General features: G+C 41.8%; 1 protein-coding gene across 16 annotated transcripts in view; it reads left to right on the forward strand.

The window, feature by feature from the left end:
- AGFG1 (ArfGAP with FG repeats 1) overlaps positions 1 to 17,267 on the forward strand; it is a 76,950-nt gene that overhangs the window by 19,416 nt on the left and 40,267 nt on the right. The window lies entirely within an intron of this gene.

Genomic DNA, 17,267 nt, shown 5'->3' on the forward strand with positions numbered 1-17,267 from the left:
CCAATATTTGATTTTTAAGAATTTCTCTAGAGGACATATGAGTGCTGCAGCCCAAAAGCAGACTGAATTCTTCAATCTTCTGAATGGACATTTTTAAAAAGAGAACTTCTTTCAGTTACCATGGGAAAACATTGTGATTTTGATCAATTAATGCACTATTCACTAACCAGGAGAGACCTGGGTTCATACAGGTAGCACCTTTACCCTTCTTTTTAGGTGTCCATTTCCCCTCCCTTGGCTTGGAGAAAGTCTAGTCAGGTGCTTGAAGTATGTCAGTCTGTTATGCTGCAACTTCTGTTATCTTCTGCTGTGCGTTCCTGAGAGATGCAGTACGCACTCTTATTTTCATGCTCAGTAAGTTCCATCCATGGAGACTGAAGGCATCACCAGTGTCTGAAGACAAAGAATCTTAAACAGAATAAATCTGTTGTTTGCTCTTATATCTATAGTTCACATTACAAAAAGTCAGTAAAAACAGGTTGGTAAAATTAGTTCCTGAAGCCTTTGAGGGGAGGAAGAGTAGCAGAAAGAAAGGGGGCAGAGAACTTATTGGAGCCCACAGTGGAAGTATTACAACATTATGGATTTGAGCGGTGTTCACCAACTGGTCGAACGCAATCGTCTGGTCTATCCTGAAGACTCTCCCAGTTGATCGCAGTCTCCAGCTGGTGGTGCCATGGGACTGCCACTAAGGCAGGCTCCCTGCCGCTCCTGGAAGCAGCCTGTGGCCCCGGGGGAGGGGCAGGGGCAGGGGTCACCACACGCTGCTCCTTCCTGCAGGCACTGCCCCTGCAGCTCCTATTGACCAGAAACAGCGAACTGTGGCCAATGGGAACTCCGGGGGTGGTGCCTGCAGAGGGGCAGCGGGGGGGGAGGGAGGCGGACACAGGGGTGCATTGGCTCCTTCCAGGAGCGGCGTGGGGCAGGGGCTGCCCCGCCAACCGGGAGCCACCCGGCAGAAGCCCGCACCCTGAACCCCTCCCCAGAGCCAGCACTCCATACCCCCTTCTGCACCCTGAACCCCTTGCCCCAGTCGTGACCCCCTCCTCCCAGAGCCAGTACCCCATCCCCCTGCCTCAAGCTCAGCCCGGAGCCCCCTTCTGCACCCCACTCTCCTGCCCCAGGCTCAGCCCAGAGCCAGCCCCCTTCTGCACTCTGAACCCCTCGGACCACGTCCAGAACCAGCACCCCCCCCAAACCCCAACCCCCTGCCACACCCCCAGCCCTCGGGGAAGGGGCAGAGTAGATCTTGTGTTGCACTTAAATTCAAAAAGCGATCTTGTGCGTAAAAAGGTTGGAGACGACTGGATTAGAGGCTACTTACTTATGCTTCAAGAGAATGTTGATAAGGCAAGTCACTTAAAATGATTAGGGCTGTCAAACAAAATTAATTGATTGCAAGATTAAAAAAATTATGATTAATCTCATGGTTAGTCTATTCTGTTTATTATATTTTTGGATGTTTTTTCTGCATTTTCAAATATATTGATTTCAATTACAGCACAGAATGCAAAGTGTACAGTGTTCACTTTATATTTATTACAAACATTTGCACTGTAAAAAGGATAAACAGTATTTTTCAGTTCACCTCATACAAGTACTGTAATCTCCTTAATGTGAAAGTGCAGTTTACAAATGTAGGGTTTTTGTTACATAACTGCACTCAAAAACAAAACAAACAAGTTTGTTTATATTTACAGGAGATAATGCGGTCTGCTTCTGATTTACAATGTCACCTGGCACTTTTGTAGCCGGTGTTGCAAGGTATTTTTATGCCAGATATGCTGAACATTCGTGTGCCCCTTTATGCTTTGGTCACCATTCCAGAAGACATGCGTCCATGCTGGTGACTGGTTCTGCTTGAGAATGATCCAAAGCAGTGCGGACTGACACATGTTCATTTTCATCCTCATGAGTCAGATGCCACCAGCAGATTCTCTTTTTTGGTGGTTCAGGTTCTGTAGTTTCTGAACTGTAATGTTTTATCTTTTAAGACTTCTGACAGCGTGTTCCACCTCTTATCCCCCTCAGATTTTGGAAGGTACTTCAGATTCTTAAACCTTGGGATGTGCTGTAGCTATCTTTAGAAATCTCACGTTGGTATTTCCCTTGCGTTTTGTTAAATCTGCAGGGAAAGTGTCCTTAAAATGAACAACATGTGCTGGGTCATCATCCGTGACTGCTGTAATATGAAATATATGATAGAATGCAGGTAAAACAGAGCAGGGGACATACAATTCTCCCCCAAGGAGTTCAGTCACAAATTTAATTAACACTTTTTTTTAACAAGTCATCAGCATGAAGCTTGTAGGCTCTAAAGTTTTACCTTGTTTTGAGTGCGTTTATTTTAAAAAAATTACATGTGTAAGTTGCACTTTCACGATAGATTGCACTACGGTATGAGGTGAACTGAAAAATACTATTCCGTTTCACTTTTACAGTGCAAATATTTGTAATAAATAATATAGTGAGCACTATACACTTCGTATTCTGAGTTGTAATTGAAATCAATATATTTGATAATGTAGAAAAATTCAAACATATTTGAGAAAAATTTCAGTTGGTATTCTATTGTTTAACAGTGCAATTAAACCTGTGATTAATCATGATTGATTTTTTGAGTTAATCACATGAGTTAACTGACAGCCCTAAAAATGATCATCCTTTATAACAAAATATAAGCATGAAATAGGTTGTTCTTTAATGACAATCTGGTTCAGCTTTAAGAATGAAAATAGGAAAAGCTTTTAAAAAGCTGCCTTTTTTTTGTAGTGATACATAGCACTTGCTGAAGAGTTTGACTAACAATCATTTCTAGACAGACTTGAACAAAATCTGAAGTTATTAGTCTAATTATGAAATTGTTTGGCTCTTAACTACTTAAAATCAAATATTTAAATCAGAGTAGTGTTAGTTTCACAAATCTTCAGGTCAGGGCTTGAATAAGTTATAAAATATTGTAGGTTTGTGTTGGTGTAGCTGGGGCCCTGAACGTTCACAGTGTAAAACCGTGATCATGGAATTTGCTGTAGATACCACCCTCTTGTTCATAGCATTATGTTCTAGAATCTGAGTTTCATTTAAATTACTAAGATTGCCAAGAAAACTTTTCATTGGTCTATATTCTGTTAACACTTGCAGTGTTTTCCAAAGTTTGCAACAGTGGCTAAGAGGTGCAAATAGCTGCTCTTTTACTACATAAAGATAACTATATCAGAAATATACAGCTAATATGTTTCTCCCATAATACTAAACTCCCTTTTAAGGTGCCAAAACCATCAAACCCCACTGCCTGATTTAATTGCTTCTATATTGCATTTGTATTGTTAGCAATACAAAAATCTTCAGTAAGTTGAAAATTGAATGGGACAACATAAGCAGTTTGAATTTAATAGCAAAACAAATAACACAGTGTTCACTCTACTGATTGTATTGTTCCCTGTTCAAAATGCTTCTTTGACTTAAAGCTGCTCCAGAAACCAGAGGGCCTCACTGGGTAAATTAGTTTCAGGTTGCCTTGGAGACACAGTAGCTTGTCCTTAGCAGTGAAGTATCAACAAGAGTAGATGTCTTTTAGTCAAAGTTGAGTATACTTAGCTGAAGTATAAATGTTGATTACAGAGCATCTCTCGGATAGTGCTTTAATGTTTTATAAAAAAACAAAAAAAAAAGTACAATTAAGATATACTTAATTTGTTAAATAAGCATTTTGTTTTCTGTTGTCCTCTTGAGATATAAAGTAGTCCAGAATCTGTCTGATTTCTGAAGCAAATTGGAGTGCCCCATTGAAAAGCTTACTTATTGGCCTAATCTGCTGCACAAAGTAGCACAGGTTATGTACATCTTGAAAGCAGAAATAAGAAGAAATAATTTCATGTTGTAGGAAAAATCGTTGAACAGTTTCTTGTGTCAGTGCTGTTGCTATACAGGGCTCCTTAAAAAAATTGATTAGAAGTTGGATGTCAAAGATTTTAGACATCTAATTTTAAACACTCCATTCCAAAAAAACTTTGCCAGTTCTACCTGTTTACTGGAAATCAGGGCAAGTAAATGTTTAAATCTGTCTTTTGGCACTTTCTCTTATTGTCCTTTGTGGCTGAACAATGATTCTTTTCAATTTGTCAATCAAAAAATATATTGTATTTTAAAGGAAATGCCTGACCTGTAACGATGTCTAGTGATTTATGATAGCCTTGTCCAGCTCTTTGAAAAGGCCAAATCCATGAGTAATCCATCTTAACTTGTGACTTAGATGTGAAACGGTTGGGTGCATTTTCACGGGCATGTTATAAAAATTTAAGTCACTCAAGTTGTGCCTGGTAGTTGTTGGCTTTGCTTGTACGTGGGTTGGAAAGGTAGTGTTGGACAGAAAATAATATAAAGCACATTGAGACAAAAAAGCGAAGACTAACAAGTATTGAATTGTTTAAAAGCTAATAAAGCAAGCATGAATGCTGTTGAATATATGCAAAGTTCATTGGAAATTAATGTGGATTGTTGCTAAGTAAGTTTGTCATTCCAATTGTAATTGGACTGCATACAGCACACACCAATAACAGCTGCAATGATTGGGTTATTTATTTATTTATTTTATTGTTCTTTTCTCACCCACTTGTATCTGGCAAGAAATATAAAGCCATATTTAACATGATTGGCTCCTTAATCTTCATTTTAGACTAGTTCACTTTATTATGTGGTAATTAATGTATATGAGCCCCTGATTCTAAGGGCTGGTCTATATTGCCAAGCTTTTTTGCCAAAAGCTGCCTTTTGGCAATGAAATAGCAGAGGCGTACACGCTGCAAAGCCATTTTTTGTGACAACACTCCTCAGTTGTGGCGCTGATTTTTAAAAAAACAAAGCAAAACAAAACAAAAAAGCCCACCTCGATGAGTCAAGGCTTTTTGCACCAAGGTTTTATCACTGTAGTGTCATTGTAGACACCGTGCTTAATTTTAGCGCTGTTATTAGCCTCTGGAAGGTGTCCCAGAATGCCCATCTTAACCACTTTGGTCAGTAGTTTCAACTCTGCCCCCAGTTAAACAACCTTCCACCACTCCCCCTTTAAAGCTTCAGGAATTTTGAAATTCCCCTTCCTGTTTGCTTGATGTAGAGAGCTCACATCGCACCCTCCCAGGTGAACGTGGCGGCTCCATGCAGCAAACTATCTCCCACTTGGACCACTGTGGAGCTCCTGGATCTGAGTGTTTGGGGAGAGGTGGCTGTCCAGTCCCAGCTGCCCTCTAGCCATAGGAATTTCAGTACGTACAGCCAGCTTGTGTGCAGCTTGTGCGAAAAGGGATTTGAGTGGGACATGTTGTAGTGCAGAGCAAAGGTGAAGAAGCTGAGGAACGCGTGCCACAAGACGAGGGAGGCAAACTGTCACTCTGGTGCTGCGCCCCAGACTTGCCATTTTTATAAGGAATTGGACGCTATCCTCGATGGAGACCGCACTTCCACCACCAAAAGAACTGTGGATACTTCGGCAGGTTTGAAGCCAGTGGAAAGTGTACCTAACCCAGAGGAGGAAGTCATTAATGAAGAGGTGGAGGTTGGAGAAGCTGTGAAGCCCACGGCGGGGTTGCCCAGTGGTGCGGCCAGTCAGGAGCTGCTCCCTACTCTAGAGGTGTCTAGCCAGTCTCTGCAGTCACTCTCTGGAGAGGCAGAACAAGGAGAGGACAGGGCAGAGAAATATACAAGGCTGGCTGTGTTTCTGTGTGCTAGGCACTTCCCCATGCAGCTAGGCAGTACGGTGAAACGGGGAGTTGATGCACTCTGAGAATTCTCCAGAGATCTCTAGGAAACTTTCCTGGAGGTACACAGCAATCCTCTGCCAGAGGTTCCTTGGCATAATTGCTTTGTTCCTTCCCCTATTGAGAGACACTTGGGCAGGGCCCAAAGCTGCACACAGGTAAGCAGCATAGCGATTGGGGCGGAAGCCACAAGTGTGTAGCAGATGCACCCTTGCTTCCTTGCTTACCCTCAGGAGTGAGAGATCTTCCATAGTGACCCCACCTGTGGAAAATGATGGGAAAATTTAAAGTGTTGCCCCCCATAAGTGCCCCACAACCCTTTCACATTGCTTTTCTACAATGAACAATGCCCCTGCCCTTGGGTTCACTCACCATCTTTGGGGTGTTCTTCCACATGGGTGCTTGCCTAGGGTCACCGAGAAAGTGATAAGTATGTTACCAGCTGTGTATTTTAATGTAGTGTTTCAATGCTCTGTGTGTCGTTGACAATAGTGCTTCTGTTTGTTGTTAATTATGCCTCTCCAGACATGACCTTGAGAAGTCCACCCCCCTGTCCCCCCAACAGCAGCAGGGCATCTGTGCCAGATAAGAAAACGCCCAAGACGAAGCAAGGAAGATATGTTCTGGGAGGTGTTGCTGCAGTCAGAGGCAGAAAAGACTGAATACAAGAAATGGAGGGAAAGCAACACACAGGAAAGAAAATCAAATGATGCATACAATAGGGATGCCACGGAGAGGCTGATACAAATTTTGGAGCATCAAACTGACATGGTCCAGACTGAGCAGATGCATGCATGCCCTCCCCTTCAGCACATTCAGAACTCTTTCTCATGCGCTCCACAAACTCCCCCTGTGCATTCCTTTCCGCTTTCTGGCATTTCGTGCTTTCCTGTACACTACACTCCCGCACACAGCTTTTCAAATGAAAGCTGGACTTATGCTCAGCTCTGAAAGTCAATCTCCCCCAGTATTTTCTCCCCCACCAAAAATCTGTGTGTGCATGTGGTGGTGTGTTGTGGCTTATTTGGCAATAAAAGCAAAGTTCTTTGAATTTTAAGCACTTTTTATTTTTTCCATGCAAGTTATAATAGCAGATGACACCTGCAAATCAACAGGCACTTTTATCAATTCCTTACATTGAATCCTAGGCCTTAACAATCACAACTGCTTCCTGGCATACCAAATTTAATTAACCACTACAGTCCCAAGCATAGCAACAAACATTACTGGTTTTTATTTTCAAAGTGTTGCCTCAAGGCATCTGATTCTTATTGCCACACGTTGCACCCCTCTAATCGCCCTGGTATCTGACTGCTCAAAATCAACAGCCAGGCGTTCTGCCTCGGCAGTCCACCCCTGTGTAAATTTTTTGCCCTTCCTTTCACAAATATTATGCAGTGTGCAACATGCAGCTATAACCGTGGGAGTATTTTTCTCATTAAGGTCTAACCTGCCATGTAAGCATCGCCAGCGCACCTTTAATTGGCCACGCACATGTTCAGTGGTCATTCTGCACCTAATCAGCCTGTTGAACTGCTCCTTACTATTATCTAGGTTTCCAGTGTACGGCTTCATGAGCCATGGCATTAAGAGGTATGCAAGGTCTCCCAGCATCACTATGGGCATTTCGACTTCTCCTACAGTGATCTTCTGGTCTGAAAAGAGAGTCCCTGCTTGCAGCTTTCTATATAGGCCAGTGTTCCTAAAAATACAGTCACCTTTCCGGACCACACTGCATTGATGTCAGTGAAACGCCCAGAGTGATCCACAAGCACCTGCAAAAACATGGAGAAGTACTCCTTCCGATTGATGTACTCCATTGCAAGGTGGTCTGGTGCCAGAATTAGATGGCAGGCATAGTCCATCGCCCCTCCAGTTAGGGAATCCCATTGCTGCAAAGCCATCCACAATTTCACGCATGTTGCCAAGAGTCGTGGTCTTTCGCTGTAGGATACGATTTAATGGCCTTGCACACTTGCGTTAACACAGCCCCAACAGTCGACTTTCCTACTCCAAACTGGTTTGCGACTGACTGGTAGCAGTCTGGAGTCACCAGCTTCCACACTGCGATTTCCACACGCTTTTTCACCAAGAGGGCAGCTCTCATTTGGGTGTCCTTGCACCACAGGGCTGGGGCAAGCTCAGCACGCAGTTCCAGGAAAGTTCCACATCTGAAAGTCCTGCAGCTGCTGCTAGTCATCCCAGGCCTGCATAACGATACAATCCAACCACTCTGTGCTAGTTTCCTGAGCCCAAAAGCAACGTTCCACTGTGTTCAGCTCTTCCATGAATGCCAAAAGCAATCTAATGTAGCTGCTTTCCATGTCGGACACAGTGTCTAGCAACTGTGACTGCCATTGCCTTTGTAACATTAAGATTAACTCCACTGCTATTCGTGGTGTGCTAGTGGAAATCAGTGTGGGATCCATTCCTGTGGTGGGGCAAGCAGAAATCAAGGGATGTTGAAAAATGTCATGAACTGAAGATGGAAGCATGTGGTACGCTGGGACAGAAAGCCATGCCAGGGCTGCCCCGGGGGGCGGGGCAAGTGGGGCAATTTGCCCCAGACCTCGCAGAGGCCGCCACAAGAGTTTTCAGAGGCCCCCACGAGAGTTTTCGGTGGCAGGTCCTTCAGTGCCGCCAAACACACCCGGATCGAGTGAAGGACCCACTGCCGAAGACCTAGAGCTGCTTCCGCTCCAGGTCTTCGGCAGCGAGGGCTTCCTCCGCTCTGGGACCGGCCGCCGAAGTGCCCCGAAGACCCGGAGCAGAAGGACCCCCGGAGCAGAAGGACCCCCGCCGCCGAAGACCCCAGGCCCCCTGAATCCTCTGGGCATCCCTGAGCAGTGCATCATGGCGCAGTGAGCCCAGACCCATGATGCCCTGTGATCCCCCTCCACCTTCCCAGAAGACCTAGCGGCAGAAGGGAGAGATCTGCACTGTGGGATTGCTGTCATTGCTGATGCAAGTGCTGCAGGTGTGAATGTACTATGCCACCATTGGAAGACAATGTGAACACACACCAGCAATTTTCTTTAAGTGCTTTTTTTATCAGCAACCAAACTCTGGGCAAAAATGCTCTGCCAGTGTAGAGACAGCCTAAGAAATAATTATTTATGCACCATAAAGGACTAGATTAAGTACCCAATGGGAGAACTGAATATATTACAATTTAAACTTTCAGCTTTCCTAGGGCATTACATTGAGTAGTCTACTTGTTGCTGCATAACCCAGATTCGCTATCACTGATTGCGACAAATACGTTAAGAAGCACAATGTATTTGAATTTTTATAAGACCTCTTTTTATATACCACCTTTTCTTCACTCATTCCAAGCCCCCTCTTCTGTTAATTGCTGGGAAGTATGGCATGAAAGGAATCGGTGTCAGTGTGCTCATACTTTTTAGTCCCTAAGTGTTAAGATCACTTTGTCTAGTGTGTGCTCTCTATTGCCACCTTGGAGTGTGGTGATTTTTGTTTTGTTGTCCTCCCCTACTCTTCTCGCCCCCCCCCCCCCCCCCCGCAACCCCAAAAACACACAATTTATTGGTGAACTAGAGGATCTCTGGAGTGCATGCAACAAGCATGTAACCATCCACGTAAATAAACTTGTATGTAACATCCTCCATTTATGTTTCTGGTGGCTTTCGTTCTCCATGTTTACATATTAAATTTGTTAATAATACTTTAAAAAATTTAATCCCACATTTGGTGGCATCATGCAGGAAGTCCAAAGACTATCAAAGTACACACTTGATTTTCTCCATTTCATACTAAAAAAAAAAAAAAAAAAATTCCTACAGAGTGCTATTGAGACCTATCAAGCATTCTTTCATGTAGTTTATAAATTACTAGAATAGACGTCCTCCAATATTCAAACTTTATCAAATGACTAGGACTACAGAAATTCTTCTACAGCTCAAAGGTCATTCATTTTGACTCCTGACTTCATAATTACAGCAGCAAGCACAGGTGCTTCATGATGTCAGAAAGGAATTGGGCATCCCGTACCTTACAGTTTGGAAGAATATTTCCCAGTTGACTGGTTGTTGTACAATAATCTAGTCTATGCAGAGAGAAAGGGATCTGCAACTTCCTCTGAAAGTTCTCATTACTAGCTACTGTAGAACAGAATACTGGACTAGGTGGATCACTGGTTTGGGCCGAAGTTACTAAGGTTCAACTAAATTTGGGGAGCGTGTCATGCGTTAGTCACATTCCACATGAACTAATATTTTTCACTTCTTACTCTTTACCATACAATCCATAAGTTTTGCACATGTTGTGGGGGGAAAATGCTTTTTCTCTAATTTATTGGAGGCCTTTTGTTCTTATATTATGAATTTGACCTCTGTGTTACTATAGCACGTTCTGGGTCTGTAGCACTAATTTCAAGCTTTATCTGGTTTTAAGGGTCTCTGTGAAACATATGAAGACTGCTTTTTCAAGAGCTGACTACAATGTTTGAAACAGCCATTATTAAGATGGAATCCCTGCCAATTTTGCTATAGGCCTTATGAAAGTAATGAGTCACTTAGTCACTGGCATAAGTAGTAGAAGTTATGCCTTCTGTGAAGGTAGCCTCTGAATTACCTTGGATGTCATTCTATTCTTTTGCAATTGCTGAGGATAAAAGGTATAGGTATACTTGTACAGGTGGAAGAGCTTGCAGCTTCCACATTTAACTAAAATTAAAACAGTCATAAATAAAACTTTTGTGGGTTTTAGTTGTAAAGTAGCTATTAATTCAAATCATTGGGATACTATAGTTATTGGGGCAGCTCAAAATTTATATGTTGAAATTACTTTTAATGGAAAACTGGGTTCTTGACTAAATTAGTTGTGGTTTTTTGTGGAAAGTGTCTGCTTTCGGGGGCAGGGGGAGGGGGGGACCTTGAAGGTTTATGCTGCCACAGTGCCTCATTCTTTATAGGTCAGTTTCCCTGGCTGAATTAAATCTACCATGATGTACTGTTTCCTATCTCCAACAGAGGAGGCCCTTGGCGCATCTTAGGAAATGTGGTGTGACCAGGGCCCTGCCTGTAGAAGAGAATGGGGTACATAAGGCATCCTAACTACACCTCCCATGAGGCATTGTGGCAGCATTTCCAAATCAAACTTTCTTTTGTCCAGTTGAACTATTTTGGTACTTAAACTTTTTGGGGGGAGGGGGAAGAGAGGAAGAAAAATTGCTCTGAAAAATACCAATATCAATTACTTATTAACTATCTAATGTATGTTGGTGGTTTCTGTTGATGTCTCTTTGCCACCTCCCTTTCAAAGAGCATATTGCCACCTTCCCCTAGTATAGTGGCTCTCAAACTTTTTGTATTGATGTTCCCTTTCAGACAGCGAGCTTCTGAGTGTGATTTTTCTCCCCCCCCCTTATAAATTAAAAAGTTTTATATTGAACATTATTTTAAATGCTGCATTTATAACTCTGTTGTTGAAAATCAATTTACCTTTTTCTCACTGCTTTTAAATTAAGACTAAAACACATTTTTATCAAATTGTTATAAGCAGAAAAGTTTATTTTTAAAAAATAATTACTGTTTAATACTGGGGGGACCGGCTGAATAAAATTGGTTAATACCACTTTTATTTTTTTTTTTCACAGCATTGAAAAAAATGCCCCATTTGCCACTCTTCTGCGCTGCTGCAGGTAGTGGTGCTGCCTTCAGAGCTGGGCGGCTGGAGAGCGGTGGCTGCTAGCTTGGCGCCCAACTCTGAAGACAGTGCCACTGCCAGCAGCACTGCAAACTGCGTAAGTAAGGATGGCAGTGCCATACCGTGCCATCCTTATTCTGCGTAACATTTGAACTTTGCAGGGGTGGCTATGGAGTGGGAGGACCTAAGATAAATTTTAGCACCCACAAGCCCCCCGTCAGTTTGTTCCTGCTGTGTGTCTGTGAAATTATTAATCCCTTTTTGCCGATCTCAGTGTTCTCATTGGTCTGCAGTTTAATGCAACTCTTCAGCTGCTGACCAATTAAGCCCTCTGATGTTGTCTCAATCCTATCTTTTTAGTCTCAAGACGACACATGACTATAATCCTCAGAGTCAATTTCCTTAAACTGGTGATAATACAAATATTATGTTTAGGAACAATGATCGCTGCATTTATGTTTACAATACTTTTTGAAGTAAATACACTACATTGTGACGGAAAAGCGGGTAATTTTCTAAAACGCTAGATTTAAATGATATTTGATAGCAGTTGCTCTGTTTCGTGTATGTACTCGCAACCCCCACATCATAACCTCACGACTCCCAGTTTGAGAACCCCTGTCCTAATATGTATGGCTAACAACTGAGGATGCGAGAGGTTTGACAGGCAAGAGTGTAACTGTGTCTGGTTGAGGGACTCTTCTTTTGTTTTTGTTCTTTGTTTAAAGAAATTTCCATGACGTAAACCCTCCGCATTGGTCTGCATTTTGAAAACCTTTCATAAAGAGAAGGCCGCGCATGCGCGCGCTCGCTCTCTCTCTCTCTCTCTCTCTCTCTATATATATAATCTATCTATCTATAGATAGACAGATTTTTTTAAATGATAGTTTGTCTCTCTTCACCACAACCCTTCAACCTTCCCTGAAGAGTCTAAATACTGGAACCCTGGAAGAGCATTTGTCCAGGACTGATGAATAAAACCTGCACTGCTACACTGAGCTATCTTTGATATTTTATAAGTCAAATCTTTAAATAATCAAACCCCCTCTGCCCCAGGGACTGGTCTACATTCAGAATTTGTCTGCACAGTTTTTTGGGACCAATAATTACCAGTTTTAAACCAATATGCTTACATCGGTGCAAAAAATGTATGGGGGTAGCTTTTGTTTTTTGCATTGGTTTAACTAACAGTCAAACCAGTTATGCTGATTAAGCACTCCGATGCCAGCATAACTGTCCACACTAAGGGTTTGTCCTGATTAGACAGTTTAGTTTATTCTTCTGATTTTAAATTGTTGGAAAAAACTGAGTGTTTAATTGGACAAATGACTTGAGATTTGCAATTTAAAGATGGTCTACAAAGATCTTCTCACCTCCCTTCCCCCCCCTCCCTCCATGTTTGAGGAAACTATACTTCAGGTGGAAAGGATTTTGAGGGATCGAGTGTTCATAACACTGTGTACAATAGAAAGCAAGTTACAGGTTTAACTATTGACTCAACCTGACTTTATCACAAGTGTACTTTCAAATGTCGTTATTACTGGAAGTATACAATTCTTTTTATTCTACCGAGATTAGTAATTCAGCACTTCTGATGTCAATATTAGTTATTAAACAGTTATAACTGGTTTATGCAAGGAAACTATTTCCAAATCTTTCTTGCTGTGAGTATTCCGTTTTGAAACATAGTTTTGTTGTGTTGTATTCTCTAGTTTTTGCTTTGCAAATCGTTTATGTACCTAAGCAAAATAATGGCATCTCTACAGGGGCTCTTGCCCAGCACAGCTATGTTGGGATCACACCACTACATACTCCTGGCGGACATAATTGTGAAAGTTTGTGTGTTGGCCTAGCCTTACTTTATATATTTCCTCAACTGCTTTGTGCCCCCTATTTTGGAAAATGCTGGAATAGATGTTTATAATGTACGTGCTCTCCTTTTGTGCATGCTTTGAGGAGTGAAAACTTTTAAGCATTTGCATTTAAAGTACCATCCTTGATGTCTGTGCTGCCTAATTCAGATGAAACTAATGGGTCACTTGACACCTAAAAACTATCATTTTGGGCTCTCCGAAATTGGGCAGATGCTACTGCATCAGTTCCGCTCTGGTAGCATTTTCAAGGCTTTCTCCAAAGCCAAAACAGTGGGAGACAAACTCCTTTCAAAACAAAAGATGAAACTACAAAGAGCAGTTAAGTCTGTTTGTCTGCTGTGCCCTACTGCAGGAGTGTTTCCCGAACTATGGGATAGTCTCTGCCCTGAAGAACTTGCAATCTAAATAAACAAGATGGAGTGAGAGAGAGGAAGTAGTAGTATCTCCCTTTTACAGATTGGCAACTGAGGAACAGATAAAGGTCTGGTAGGAACTCTGGCAGAGCAGGAATTGAAACCAGATGTCCTAAACTCCATTCCATTGACTTAACTAGAGGACAGGCCTCTTTAGTGTTGCTTCTAAGTGAAGTCAAAGATTTTTTTTTTTCTCTCCATCTCTTTTTTTTTTTTTCTTTTTTTTTTTTTCTCAACTAATGCTTCCTTACAAAGGTGTAACATCTGTGGATTGTCTTAAATTGTACTGGTTTTGGTTAATTAAAAAGTTTATGCAAGTTAATTTTGCTTGTATGTTTCTGAACTTTTTGATAAGATGACTGGCACTTTTTCTTTGGCCACTTAAACTACTGTTAATTTAACTAAATTAAATTTTAAAATAAACGAAATAAAATCAAATTTGAAAATGTTTGTACCACCCATGCATTCAGAAGGAAGCTTCATTTCTCTCTCCCCCTTTATTTTATTTTTTTCTCTTGTGGTCAAGAAGATAGTGATAAACTAGAAGGATTCCAGAGAGTTACAGCAATAATTAGAGAGTTGGATAGGTTTTTTGAGGGTAGATTAAAAGATACGTTTGTGTAATTTGACTAAATGATGAGATGGGTTATTTCTATGTGTTAGAAGGATATAAAGGTCAAGGAATGAAGAATTGTGTCTTCCATGGGAGTTTGAGAAATAGGATGAAACTAGAATTGTGAGCTTTAATTGAGTTAGCCTACCAATTCTATTTAAATTGTGGAATAATCTCCATAATGGAATGCTAAATCCAGCTCAAAGCATTGGTATACGTACAGTAGGGAACGATCATATAACAACACAACTATGGACCAGACCTAATATTCAAAATAGAATCTCTAGCAGTTGTCTATCTTTTGGTATACTTAATATCACAGCCGAAGGGACGATGGCTAATTAAAGGAAACTTTCATTTATCCTGGTGAATTACAGTGTAGTCTTTCATGTTTGCAAGTCAGTTAAGGCTGATCCTGATGAGACTTAAGTACCATTTTAGGCCTGGAATTTGTGTGGTTGATTCCCAACGCAAGTGATCTCGGCTGACCACGTTTCCTTTAATAGCATACACCAGCATTTGTCAAACTTGGGGTCTTGACCCAAAAGGGGGTTGCAAGCCTATTGTAGGGACGTCACATTATTGCCACGCTTATTTCTGTGCTGCCACCAAAGCGGGGTGGTCAGAGTGGTGGCTGCAGCCTGCATGCCCGGCTCTGAAGGCTGCGCTGCCAGCAGAAGCAGCACAGAAGTAAGGGTGGCATAGTATGGGTGGTTGGAAGGGGGTGAGGGCAATGTGGGGACATCACAGCCCTAAATACTTTCAAAGAATGTCTCAGCAAAGAAGGGTTTCAGAGTAACAGCCGTGTTAGTCTGTATCCGCAAAAAGAACAGGAGTACTTGTGGCACCTTAGAGACTAACAAATTTATTAGAGCATAAGCTTTCGTGGACTACAGCCCAGGGCTGTAGTCCACGAAAGCTTATGCTCTAATAAATTTGTTAGTCTCTAAGGTGCCACAAGTACTCCTGTTCTTCTTCCAGCAAAGAAGGTTTGAGAATCCCCGGCATACACTATTGTATCTGATTGTTCACTTAAGTTACGAATTTTTCCTAATAGCTTTCAGATACTCTAATATCTTTTTGGGTACATTATCTCATGGCCCACTTACCAGAAAGGCAGCAGATAAAAGGTTTAGTCACCAAAATGTTTAGCAATTCTAAAATGTATACGTTCCAGGTAGGTTACAGTTTGAGTAGATTGTATGTTAAAATTTCAAATCAGTGTCTTCATTATTTGGATATTTTGGCTCTTAAACTAAAACACTAAAAACAAGTACTATATCTGTTTGTTTTTAAATGTTTTTGTGATTTCTGATTTACCAGCATTTCCTAGTCTCTGCCATTTTAAAACTTTTCCTATTTTCATTGTGGCACTGTTTTTTCTCCATGTAATCCCTTATGTGCTTTGCCTGCTCTTACATTACATTACTTTTCAGTTTTTAAAAATGCACCAGATGTGTGTGTATATCATTGCTATTCTAAAAAGACTACAGGAAAAAATTTCATGATTGTACTGTAGATTACAATCGAAGGTTTGAAGCCAACTTTTTTTAGATTCTGAAATTCTCAGAATGCCCCAAAGCATGTTCTTCAATGGAGCATCTGGGTGCTATCATGATACAAATACTAAATGATCACCCACCACTCTACAGCATATCCGATACACTCAAATTGCATGTTGCTATGTAATTCAGTTAAATTTAACACATGCATAACTTTAGAATAAGAAACATCTGAGACAGTAAGATGATACTTAATGCAGACATAGTCTATGCCCTTTAAGGTTTGCCTTGCATAAGCTTTAACACAAAACTCTTCAAAGGGCTTTTGTTATAGTTTGACTTTTAGCTGTAATAAGCAATACTTTCATTAATAGGTGATACAAATGTCATTATGTGAGTGCCATCTCTGCTGTTTTCTTTCTTTTTGTTAATGTAACCTTAATGATAAACTTAATTTGCATCCCTGAAGTTTGGGAATAGTGAAATAAAGATGCAATGCTTAACCCAAACAATGCCCGTATTTGTCTAATAAAAGGAAAACAAATTGATTATGTGCATAACAATGGAGCTGTTTTCCACCCCTCCCCCCACCTCCCCAATTGTGCTTAATACTCACGTTTTGTGTGTTGCTGGAAGCAGTGGAGAGGTAAAACCTGAGTGGTGCCTGGAAGTGAGGTAGGGATTCTGTCAAAGCTAGCCCTTGTAACATGCATTTAATTTAAAAAGGGAAAGAGTAAATCAAGGAAACTTTAGTCAAGTTACTGCTTTTGTGTTTAGGTGTATTTGGAAAATAAAAATAAATTAGTCCTACTTCCAAGAAATCTATTGCAAGTTTAATTCTTGAAGGTTAAAAAATGCTTGTGAAACTCTGCCCTGATCTATACTACACAGTTAGGTCAACATAAGCTGCCTTATGTTGACCTAACTTTGTCAGTGTACAGCCTTGCTCCTGCTGATGTAAGTGCCCTACTACACTGACATAATAAGCCCTACATCACTCACGGAGGTGGAGTTATTTTTGGTGTAGGTAGGGTGATGTGGTGTCAGTGTAGACACTGCCTTACTTATATCCTCTGGCTGTCTTGTCAATTTCATGGCTCCTGGAGCTGTGAAATTGACAAGACAGCCCAGCTTCAGCTGCCCCCCAAGCTCCCTGCTCCAAGCTGGGCTGCTCCCCAGGCTCCCAGCTGGGCATCCTGCTGCCCCCTCAGCTCCCTGCTGGGGAGCCCAGCAGCTGACTGGACTTCAGGCGTGGATCTTCCTGCTGGAGGCAAGAAGCCCTGGATGGCTGGCAGCGGGGAGTTGAGAAGCACCAGGCAGCTTCCCCTCCACCCCCGCTCCCAGCGGGGAGCTGTGCAAAGCTGAGAGCCCTGGCTCCCAGCCCCTATGCTGCCCCTCTTCAGTTGGTAAGCGTTCCTGATGAGGATATACACCACTGACAGAAG

This window comes from Malaclemys terrapin, chromosome 9 (assembly GCF_027887155.1).
Source record: "Malaclemys terrapin pileata isolate rMalTer1 chromosome 9, rMalTer1.hap1, whole genome shotgun sequence".
NCBI lineage: Eukaryota > Metazoa > Chordata > Testudines > Emydidae > Malaclemys > Malaclemys terrapin.